This window comes from Mus caroli, chromosome 4 (genome assembly GCF_900094665.2).
Source record: "Mus caroli chromosome 4, CAROLI_EIJ_v1.1, whole genome shotgun sequence".
NCBI lineage: Eukaryota > Metazoa > Chordata > Mammalia > Rodentia > Muridae > Mus > Mus caroli.
Window position 1 is genome coordinate 126,155,817 of NC_034573.1, and position 9,774 is coordinate 126,165,590.

The 9,774-nt window shown below is 40.1% G+C and overlaps 1 protein-coding gene across 4 annotated transcripts in view; it reads left to right on the plus strand.

Annotated features, from left to right (window-relative positions):
- Luzp1 (leucine zipper protein 1) overlaps window positions 1–9,774 on the plus strand; it is an 84,114-nt gene that overhangs the window by 14,231 nt on the left and 60,109 nt on the right. The window contains exons 1-2 of one of the 4 annotated variants that reach the window (XM_029476765.1): window positions 2,274–2,819; window positions 4,530–4,611. The exons of 2 other annotated variants lie outside the window; for them this stretch is intronic. The gene's annotated coding sequence lies outside the window, so the exon portion shown is untranslated. Of the gene's footprint in view, window positions 1–2,273; window positions 2,820–4,529; window positions 4,612–9,774 lie in introns of those variants that run through there. One more of the 4 variants, XM_021159895.1, reaches the window with a different exon arrangement.

Here is a 9,774-nt window from a genome sequence, read left to right on the forward strand (position 1 = left end):
GGATGGTTGTGAGCCACCATGTGGTTGCTGGGATTTGAACTCTGGACCTTCGGAAGAGCAGTCGGGTGCTCTTACCCACTGAGCCATCTCACCAGCCCGGAAACAAAATTTCATAGCAAAGTCTCTTATCATCTGGCATTTACAATCTTTTTGCTTCCTCTTCCACACAGATACCTTGATAGTGGCAAGTAGCAGCTCTCTAATAGTACTTAAAACCCATTCAACCAAAAAAATCATACCTGGTACCAGAAATCTAGATGACTACCCGGGACTAATGAAGTCATGTGTCTTGGAGGGAGAACTTACAACTTCCACTTTACTAAACCAGCATAATCTCGTTTAGATTTTGATGGTTGTAGAGATTCATAAATGTCTATATGGGAGAGTGACAGTAGTAGCTATTGGTAAGATACTTAAAAATTAAGTTAGACCCACAAACTACTGTTAGTAGATAGTTACCTGTATCTGACTGTAATGGTGTCTTGTAGGTTTAAGTAAGGAGTGCTATGTTTTAAAATCTTTAATTTTTTTATTTGTTGGAATACTGGTGATTAAACCCAGGGCTTTATAATGCTAGGCAAGTCTTGTACCATGGTGTTGTTGTTTTTGTTTGGTGTGTGTGTGTTTACATGTATGTACATACCAGGTACATGATACATATAGAGATCAGAGGACTTTGGATGTTGATCTTCCACCTCGTTTGAGACAGAATCTCTTATTCACTGCTATGTACACCAGGTGGCTGGCCTGCGAGCCTCTGGGAATTCTTCAGTCTCAACCATCTATTTCCCCTTAAGGGTGCATGAGGGTTACAGAAGCACACGAGACAACATCTGGCTTTATGAGGGTTCTGGGGTTCCGAACTCAGGTTGTCAGGCTCGAATGACAAGTGCTTAGATCCACTGAGCCATCTCCCCACATCTTCACTGTTCCTTCTCTTCCCTCCTCCTTCCCTTTCTGTGATTACACAGGTGGGTGCCACCAGGCCTTGCAGGAATACTTAATTCTTGTGCTTTGTGCCACAGTTGTACATGAGATATTCTTAATGTACTTAGATAAGATTAGACATTATCAATGTCTTTTTTGTAGGAACTTGTCTGACGACTAGGTTAACAAACACTTTTGAGGTTAGATTCTAAAACAGTTTGACAGTAAGCATAAAAATTTTAAGAGAGATTGGATGTAGCTCAGTAGTAGAGTGCTTGCTTAACATGCTGGAGGGCCGTGCTTATTAGTTAGGTTTCTCAGTAACACATGCACACATACTGTTCAGGCTAGTTTTATGCCAATTTGACACAAGCGATAGTTAGCTCAGAGGAGGAAACCTTTTTTTCTTTTTTTTTTTTAATTGGTTTGTTTGTTTGTATAGCCCTGGCTGTCCTGGAACTTACTCTGTAGACCAGGCTGGCCTCAAACTCAGACATCTTCCTGCCTCTGCCTTCCAAGTGCTGGGATTAAAGGCGTGTGCCACCTCTGCCCGGTTGAGGAGAAGACCTTAATTGAGAAATTTCTCCATAAGACTGGGCTGTAAGTCAGTCTGAGGGTGTTTTCTCAGGATTTGATATGAGAGGGAGCCTCAGCCCCAGCCCATTTTAAATGTGGCCACCCCTGAACTGGTCAGGTCCTGGTTTCTCTAGGAAAGCAGGCTGAGCAAGCCATAAGGAGCATCCCTCCATTACTCATGCCTCTAGGTTCCTGCCAAGTTTAAACTCCTCTTAGTTTCCTCTGGACTGTGATTCAGGAAATGTAAGTGAAATAAACCTTTCTTCTTTAAGTTACTTTTGGTTGTGGTGTTTCATCACAGCAATAGTAACCCTAAGTAAGACACACACACACACACACACACACACACACAGAAATATGGCTCTGGGGTGCGGAGTGTTTGCATATCATAGCTGAGGTTCAGTCTCCGATATAGAAAGAAAAAGTGAAAAGAAGTGTGATTAAAACAAATAGGAAGATAGTGAGGCAGGTAAAGGGTCAGAGAGACTGAGGAGATGCTAAAGAAATGAAGGATAAAATTTCAATCATAAATAAAAGTTAGTGGACTGCAGTTAGTGATCATTTGAAGTCACAGGAGTAATGTAGAAATGTGCAGTTAGTGTTCAGGGGAGGAGAGAAAATGAGAACACTGACTGACTTCATGTACAATTGTGGCTACTGTCACATCAGATTTTAAAAGCAAGGATTTATATATATGTTTTGCTTATAGTGCTGGTTTTGTGTCCAACCCCAGAGTAGTTAATGCAGGACAAACAAAAAAAACAAAGGAGTGCCACATACAGCTCTTAAAATTCTAACTGGGGAGACAGTGTTTACTTTTGAAAGAGTTCCTCAATTGTAGTGAGCTGATACAAGGGATATAGACTACTGGTTCAAAAACCAGCCTCATTTCAAGAGCTTATTTTTCCAAATGAGGACATGAAGATGAGAAACATCAAACACCACTACAAAAGACAGAGCCTTAAAAGCAGACAAGAGAAAAAGGTATCTTGGAGGAAAACAGGTCTAAGTAGTACATAATTCCCTTTGTGGAAAATGTACATTAGTACCCTTTGGAAGTGCCATTAAGTACAGTGACTACAGTAAAATTTGTTAGGCTACTGATTTGTCTGGAAACGAGTCTGTGCTTTGCTAAGTTTAGTCTGAGAACTTCATGAAGACAGATCAAGTTTTGCTGGATTTGAATTGGCAGGAAGGAAGAGAGGATGATTTTCTAGACTAGGACAATGCAAACTGAAGATACTGAGATTGGGACACACTTGTGTGCTTGATGGGCCTGAGAAGACCTGCATGATATAGTCTGGACTGTGAAGGAGGTAAGATTAAGATTAACAAGCATCAGTAGTCACACTGAGGAATTTAGACTTGATCTTGTCAACTTTTGGGAGCCATTGAAAGTTTATAAATTAGGTAATGACATGATATATTTGGAATTGTAGATTTATTAATGAAGTAGAGGGTTAGAAAGGAGTTTTTTGTTTCTTTTTAAATAAATCCTACTGTTGTATATTTTATGTGTATGAATGCTTTGCTTGCATGTCTGTCTGTCTGTCTGTGGATCTCTTATGTGCCTTGTGGTAAGAAGAGGACATAGGGGGCTGGAGAGATGACTCAGCAGTTAAGAGCACTGACTGCCCTTCCAAAGGTCCTGAGTTCAAATCCCAGCAACCACATAGTGGCTCACAACTATCCGTAATTCGATCTGATGCCCTCTTCTGGGGTGTCTGAAGACAGCTTCAGCGTACCTGGTTTACAGAGTGAGTTCCAGGATAGCCAGGGCTATACAGAGAAACCCTGTCTTGAAAAACCAAAAAAANTATATGCCTCAGTACAGGGGAATGCCACGGCCAAGAAGTGGGAGTGGGTGGGTAGGGTAGTGGGTGGGCTTTTGGGATAGCATTGGAAATGTAATAGAAATAAACACCCAAAAAAATGAGCGAAAAAAAAAAAAAAAAAAAAAAAAAAAAAAAAAAAAAAACCCAACCCCCCTCTAAAACAAAAACAACCCCCCCAAAAGAAACAAAAAACAAATGTCTACTTCAGCAAACAAATGGACACAAACTGTTGGTGATAGTCTAGCAAATTCTGTTTTTGGTAAATGAAATTAAAGGATGTTTTAGGATCCAGTTTCTGGGAAACTGGTTTTTGAAGATCCTCTTGGAGACATTGCACTGTGTAGTGCTGAAGATGTAATGTTTGTGGTGCCCAGAACCTGCCTGTGTGTTTCTCCATTTAAGCTGTACTCTGTAGTCACACAGTTCTTTAACTTAACTGTCTTCATTTTTATCATCTAAAATTACAAATTCTGTTTATCAAAATTGTCTTAGCATGAGAAAGCTAAGCTCCATTTCTGTACACTTCATTCATTATTACTATATTTGTGTGTGTGAGAGAGAGATGTGTAGGTATGTGTGTGAGTACAGGTTTGCAGAGAAGGCAGAAGAGTAAGAATCCACTGGAGCAGGAGTTACAGGTGGCTGTGAACCACCTGCTGAGTGTTGGGAATTGAATTCGGTCTTTTGGAAGAGTAGTTGGTGCTTTTAACTATGGAGCCATTTCTCCAGCCTCAATTCCTAGAATCTTAATCTTTCCTTCAACACTCTCTCCATCTTTTCACTCATAATGCACACTGAGCCCTTTTCTGGATGATTATCCTGATTTTGCTAGTTGAATACTCTGAAACGTCTGGCATGGGAAGGGGTTGTTCCGTCTTTCTAGTCCTTTGCTGACCCCTAGAACTGTTTAAAAACTCCAAATATTCATTCTATGCAGTTTAATGATTGTATCATTCCATTTGATAAGTGTTGCACCCACAAACTAAATGAAAGTCTGGCATATGGTTTTTATTTTTCTATATAACTTTTGTTTCTGATATCACATGTTCTAAGAGAAGGTTTAAATAGGCTCTTTAAAAAGATGTTTTTCTTTCCTTTTTTTTTTTTTTTTTTCCTTTTTCTTTTTTGTTGTTGTTTTTGAGATGGGAGTCTCACTGTGTAGCCCTGACTGGCTTGGAACTTGCCTTGTAGGTCACACTGGGCTAGAATTTACAGAAATCCACCTGCTTCTGCTTTCTCAGTGCTAGGATCAAAGACATGCCCACCATGCCTGGTGAGTAAATGGTTTCTAAGAAGATAATTATCACTTGAGTTTGTTTTGTTGAGCTGAATACAGTGACTTTTGCTTTTGCTCACACTTCTGATTTGCTTTACCAATCAAATCAGAAGTGTGAGCATGTGGCTGGGGCTATGAAGTCTTTGGTCAAAATCTCTCTAGCCTATATAAGGCTCTGAATTGGGTCCCTAGCCACTGTCTCAAAATACATAGTAAAAATTAAAAACTGACAGTTTGTCTAAGACAGTGGTTCTCAACATTCCTAAAGCTTCAACCCTTTTATTACACAGTTCTTCATGTTGTGGTGATCCCGGCCATAAAATTATTTTGTTGCTATTTCATAACTGTAATTTTGATAGTGTTATGAATTATAATGTAAATGTCTAACATTCAGAATATCTGATATATGACTCCCAAAGTGGTTGATACCCACAGATTGAGAACAGCTCTTCTAGATCTATCTATCTATCTACCTACCTATCTATCTAATTTTATTTGAATGAATGTTTTGGCTGCATATATGTCTGTGTATCTGATGCCAGTGGAAGCCAGCAGAGTACATTAGATTTATTAGAACTGCAGTTATTGGCAGTTGTGAGCCCTGAAAACCACTGATCTAAGAGATGAGTTTGCAGTAGTAAAGGAAATATAAGAAAGGGGTTGGACAGATGGCTTAGTGGTTAAAAGCACTTATTGCTCTTGCAGAAGATCCAGGTTCAGTTCCCAGCATCCATATGACAGCTTGTAACTGTTTATAAATCCAGTTGCTGGGGATCTGACACCCTCTTCTGGCCTCTTCGAGCACTAGGCATATACATGATATACAGATATTATGTAGACAAACACTTATATGTAAATAAATCTAAGAAAAGTAAAAAAGATATTAAAAGATATGAGTGGAAGACACACATATCAGCAGCAGTATGGTGTGTATTGTAATGTCATTAGGGAAATTGTATAACTAGAGTCCTTAGCATATAGACAGCCAATCAATTTATAAGGAGATGATGTGAAGCTCAGTGATATTTGTTTAATCTACACGAAGCCCTGGGTTCCATCCCCATCACTGATCAAAACAAACAAACAAAACTGAAAATAGTACCATGGAATGAGATTCTAGTATTTGAAACCCAGTGTATATATATATATATGCCCATTCAGGGTGACTAGATTGCTTTGGAGCAAAAGTTTTTAGAGACTTGTTAACTTGGCTAATGGGTAAGATGACCAAGAGTAAAACAATTACTGGAGGGATTTGCTTATTACTTAGCATGTGTTAGCCACTGTGCTGAGTTTGTAATGAACTTAGCTCTCTTTTTTTTTTTTTAATTTATTTATTATATGTAAGTACGCTGAAGCTGTCTTCAGACACACCAGAAGAGGGCGTCAGATCTCATTACAGATGGTTGTGAGCCACCATGTGGTTGCTGGGATTTGAACTCAGGACCTCTGGAGGAGCAGTCAGTGCTCTTAACCACTGAGCCATCTCTCCAGCCCCATGAACTTAGTTCTTAAGTTTAGTTATTCTTATTTTATATTCAAGTGCACTGAAGTAACTTGAACATGTTGTTACTAAATGATATACTGTATACCTGGCTTTTTATGACTCCAGAGCCACTGATCTATATAATTTATCTGTCTTATTTTAATTGCAGACTGGAAAAAAAAAAAGAAAAAGAAAAAAGAAAAAAAAAAGGTATAGGGCAGTGGGAATAAAGTAGAATTCAGCTAGGCATGGTGACTCATCACTGTAAGATAGTATTTGAGAAGCTGATACAGGAGGATAGCAGTGAGTTTGAAACCAGTCTGGAGTCCATTTCAAATTCTAGACCAGCCTGGGCTACAGACCAGGCTTAGAAAATAAAGCATAGATTTCAAATAGTGGTTGGATGTTTAATTAGGTTATTGAGCCCAAATCCATGTGCCATAATATTCTAACATGGTTTATATCACATGTGTATTAATTTAGTAGCATACCCAAATGTATTAATCCGATGGGTTGAAGTTGAATTCTAGCTTTGCCAAGTAATGTTTTTGTAAACTTGGGAAAATAATTCTATTTCTATGGACTTTAGTTTATTTACTGGGAAAAGGAGGACAGTAGTATCTGCCTCATAGGCTTAGTGTAAGGAATTAACATGTTTATGCAAAGGTTTAACAGTAAAGAGTAACTATTAGAGATTTTGTGCTTTTTACCTTTCAGAGTACTTTAGCATTCTGTGAAAGAGATAGGGTCTAGAATCTAGTTCTATTTTGGAAAAAAAAATCCATGAAAGGACAGAAGAACAAAATGAAAAGGACTAAAATTTAAATGCTTCTTAAACTCTGAATGTTGGTTGGGGGAAGTTTGGAATGAGTTCAGTAGTAGGTAGTTCTTCCTCTTGTATAAGTAAGAGTAATCTATTACTGCCCCCTCCCCCCTGAAGCTCAATGACCTTGAACTTCTGATCCTTCTACCTCTACTTATGTGCCAAGTACAGTGTGTGCCTCTATGATCAGTTTATGGACTGTAGAGAATGGAACCAAGGGCTTCATGCATGCTAGGTCAGCACTCTACCAATAGAGCTATGTCCCCAGTTTGAATTTGTGCTATTTTCAATGAGAGGGAAGATCATTCCAGCTATTCCTACTATTTGATTCTTTTCCTACTTAGGAGGTGTGGGTGTGAGGAGGATGTTGCTGTGTCATTCCTATATCTTATCCTAGTGAACTGCAAAGGAGTATTCGAAGGATATTGAATTTTCTGGGAACTGGGAAAACAGCTTCCCTGGAGAAAAGGGTAAAATGAGTGGGCAATGAGAGCTACCTACCGCTAGAATGTTGTGTGGTTCTTGGCTTTAACTCTTGGATGGCTTGAACTGAATTCCACTCTTACTATGTTTTGTCAATTTTTTGCAGCTCCTTAGAACTATAATATCCAAGAGCTTCTAGGCCCATCAGCTTCCTTCCTTCCTTCCTTCCTTCCTTCCTTCCTTCCTTCCTTCCTTCCTTCCTTCCTTCCTTCCTTTCTTCTTGGTCTCTCTCAGATGCCCTTGTAAAGCCTGAAGAGAGTTCTAGGGTTTGTCCAGCTGGAGCCTTCTCTTGTGTCCTGTACGGTGTCTTCAGGAGATGTATGTGTTTATAAGTAGCTTATTTGAGGGGCTACTCCTGTGTCATTCACTAGCTATTTAGGATGTGTAAGAATCAAAGCACATTGGATTGGTTGGTAATAATTGAGGGCAGATGGAAGACAGAGCTTTAGTGTTGGGAGCTCTGGATTTAATCTCAGTTTTGCTTTTTTTTTTTTTTTTTGGGAGGGGGGTTTCGAGACAGGGTTTCTCTGTGTAGCCCTGGGGCTGTCCTGGAACTCACTTTGTAGACCAGGCTGGCCTCAAACTCAGAAATCCGCCCGCCTCTGCCTCCCGAGTGCTGGGATTAAAGGTGTGTGCCACCACTGCCGGGCTTTCAGTTTTGCTTTTTAAAGCTAAATTCTAAGGGAAATTTTAGCTTTCTTGAACCTATGTTTTCTGATCTATAAATCAAAATTCTACCTATACCTAGTTCTTATGGTTGTTGGCAGAATTAAATATGGCAATAAGTTTATGATCTCCAGCAGAAATCATGGGTATAGTCTTGTAAGCTATCATTAATTTTTAATAACTCTTCTGATGTTGAATTCCATGTTAAAATTGGTATACTTGTATTTATCTTAGATGTAAAATTAAATGAGGATAGATAGACAAGTAGATTGTTTGGCACTTGGGTTTTTATCCACCATGGCAATTTTTCCCAAGACAGGGTTTCTCTGTGTAACCCTGACTGGCCTGGAACTCAGAGATCTCCTTACCTCTGCCTCCCTAGTGCTGGGATTAAAGGCATTTGCCACCACTGTCCAGCTCACTACAACATATTTTATGGTGAAAAAGAAATGCTCAGCACTTCTGCCCAGCTGAAAAATATAAATAGTATAGACTAGGTTTTTTTTTTTTTTTTTTTGAAACAAAATGTCTTATTTAGGGTTTTTGTTGCTGTGACGAAACACCATGACCAAATAACTTGAAGAGGAGCCTCTTAGCCCCATCTTGAATCACAGCCCACTGAGGGAAGTCAAGACAGGAACTCAACCTGGGCAGGAACCTAGAGGTAGAACTGATTCAAAGACCATGGAGGAGTGAACGCTGCTTACTGGCTTGCTCCTGATGACTAGCTTAGCCTGCATTTTTATTTTAAAGCTTTTTATTGATTTTTTGTGTGTGAATTTCATATAATGCACCCCAACCCCACTCATCTCCCTGTGCCTTTGTATCCTTGCAACCTCCCAGCCAAAAGAGAGAAATAAAACAAAAAAAACAAAACAAAACAAGAAAAACCCCAAACCATCTTGTTGTGGAAGCTGTAGTGTGCCAGAGTCATACATCTCTACTTGCAAACATTCATTGCAGTAAGTCATTGGTCTTTGACTTTGCTAGGCTATCAATACTCTATCCTCACAGGCACTTCTTTCTGATATCATGTTGTCCTGTGTCATAGAGATCCTGTAACTTTGAATCTGCAGGACCACCCCTTTCATGTGCTCCACAAGTTCATAAATGAGATAGATGTTCGGGTGGACCAACTCAAAGGCCTGGGAGGTAGCTGAGTTGGTCAATCCACTAGTTTTCCTGTGCCTGCACTACCAGGGTGAGCTCTTTCCAGGGCTGTCTGTCTAGCTTACTCAATGCTGAAGCTGGCTTGGGACAGGGTCAGTTCTTCCGCTTTCATGGCCCATACCTTCACCATTAGCACCAACTCTGCTGTTCTGTACAGGCAGGGGTGGGGTGCAGGGTCTCTCTCTCTTGAGTTTTGTAGTCGGTGAGGGATGGGACCAGCTTTCCCTCTCTCCTGACCTTGGGGTGAGCTCACCTGCATGCCACAGGCAGTGGGAGGCAAAGGGGAGAGGGAGGGGGAGGATGAGGAGGATGAGGATGGCATCTCTCCCTCGATCACACCACCCTGAGGCTGGCTCACTCACTCCTCACCACCAGGGTCAGCTCTACTGTACTACCCAGGCAGGGTGCTAGGCATGCTCTCTCACTCTCAGGCCTTCGGGGCCAGCTTTGCCTCAGCGAGGTGGAGTAGCCTGTTTTCTTTCCTTCTCTTCTTTTTTTTCTCATCCTCTTTTTTTTTTTTTTTTTTTTTTTT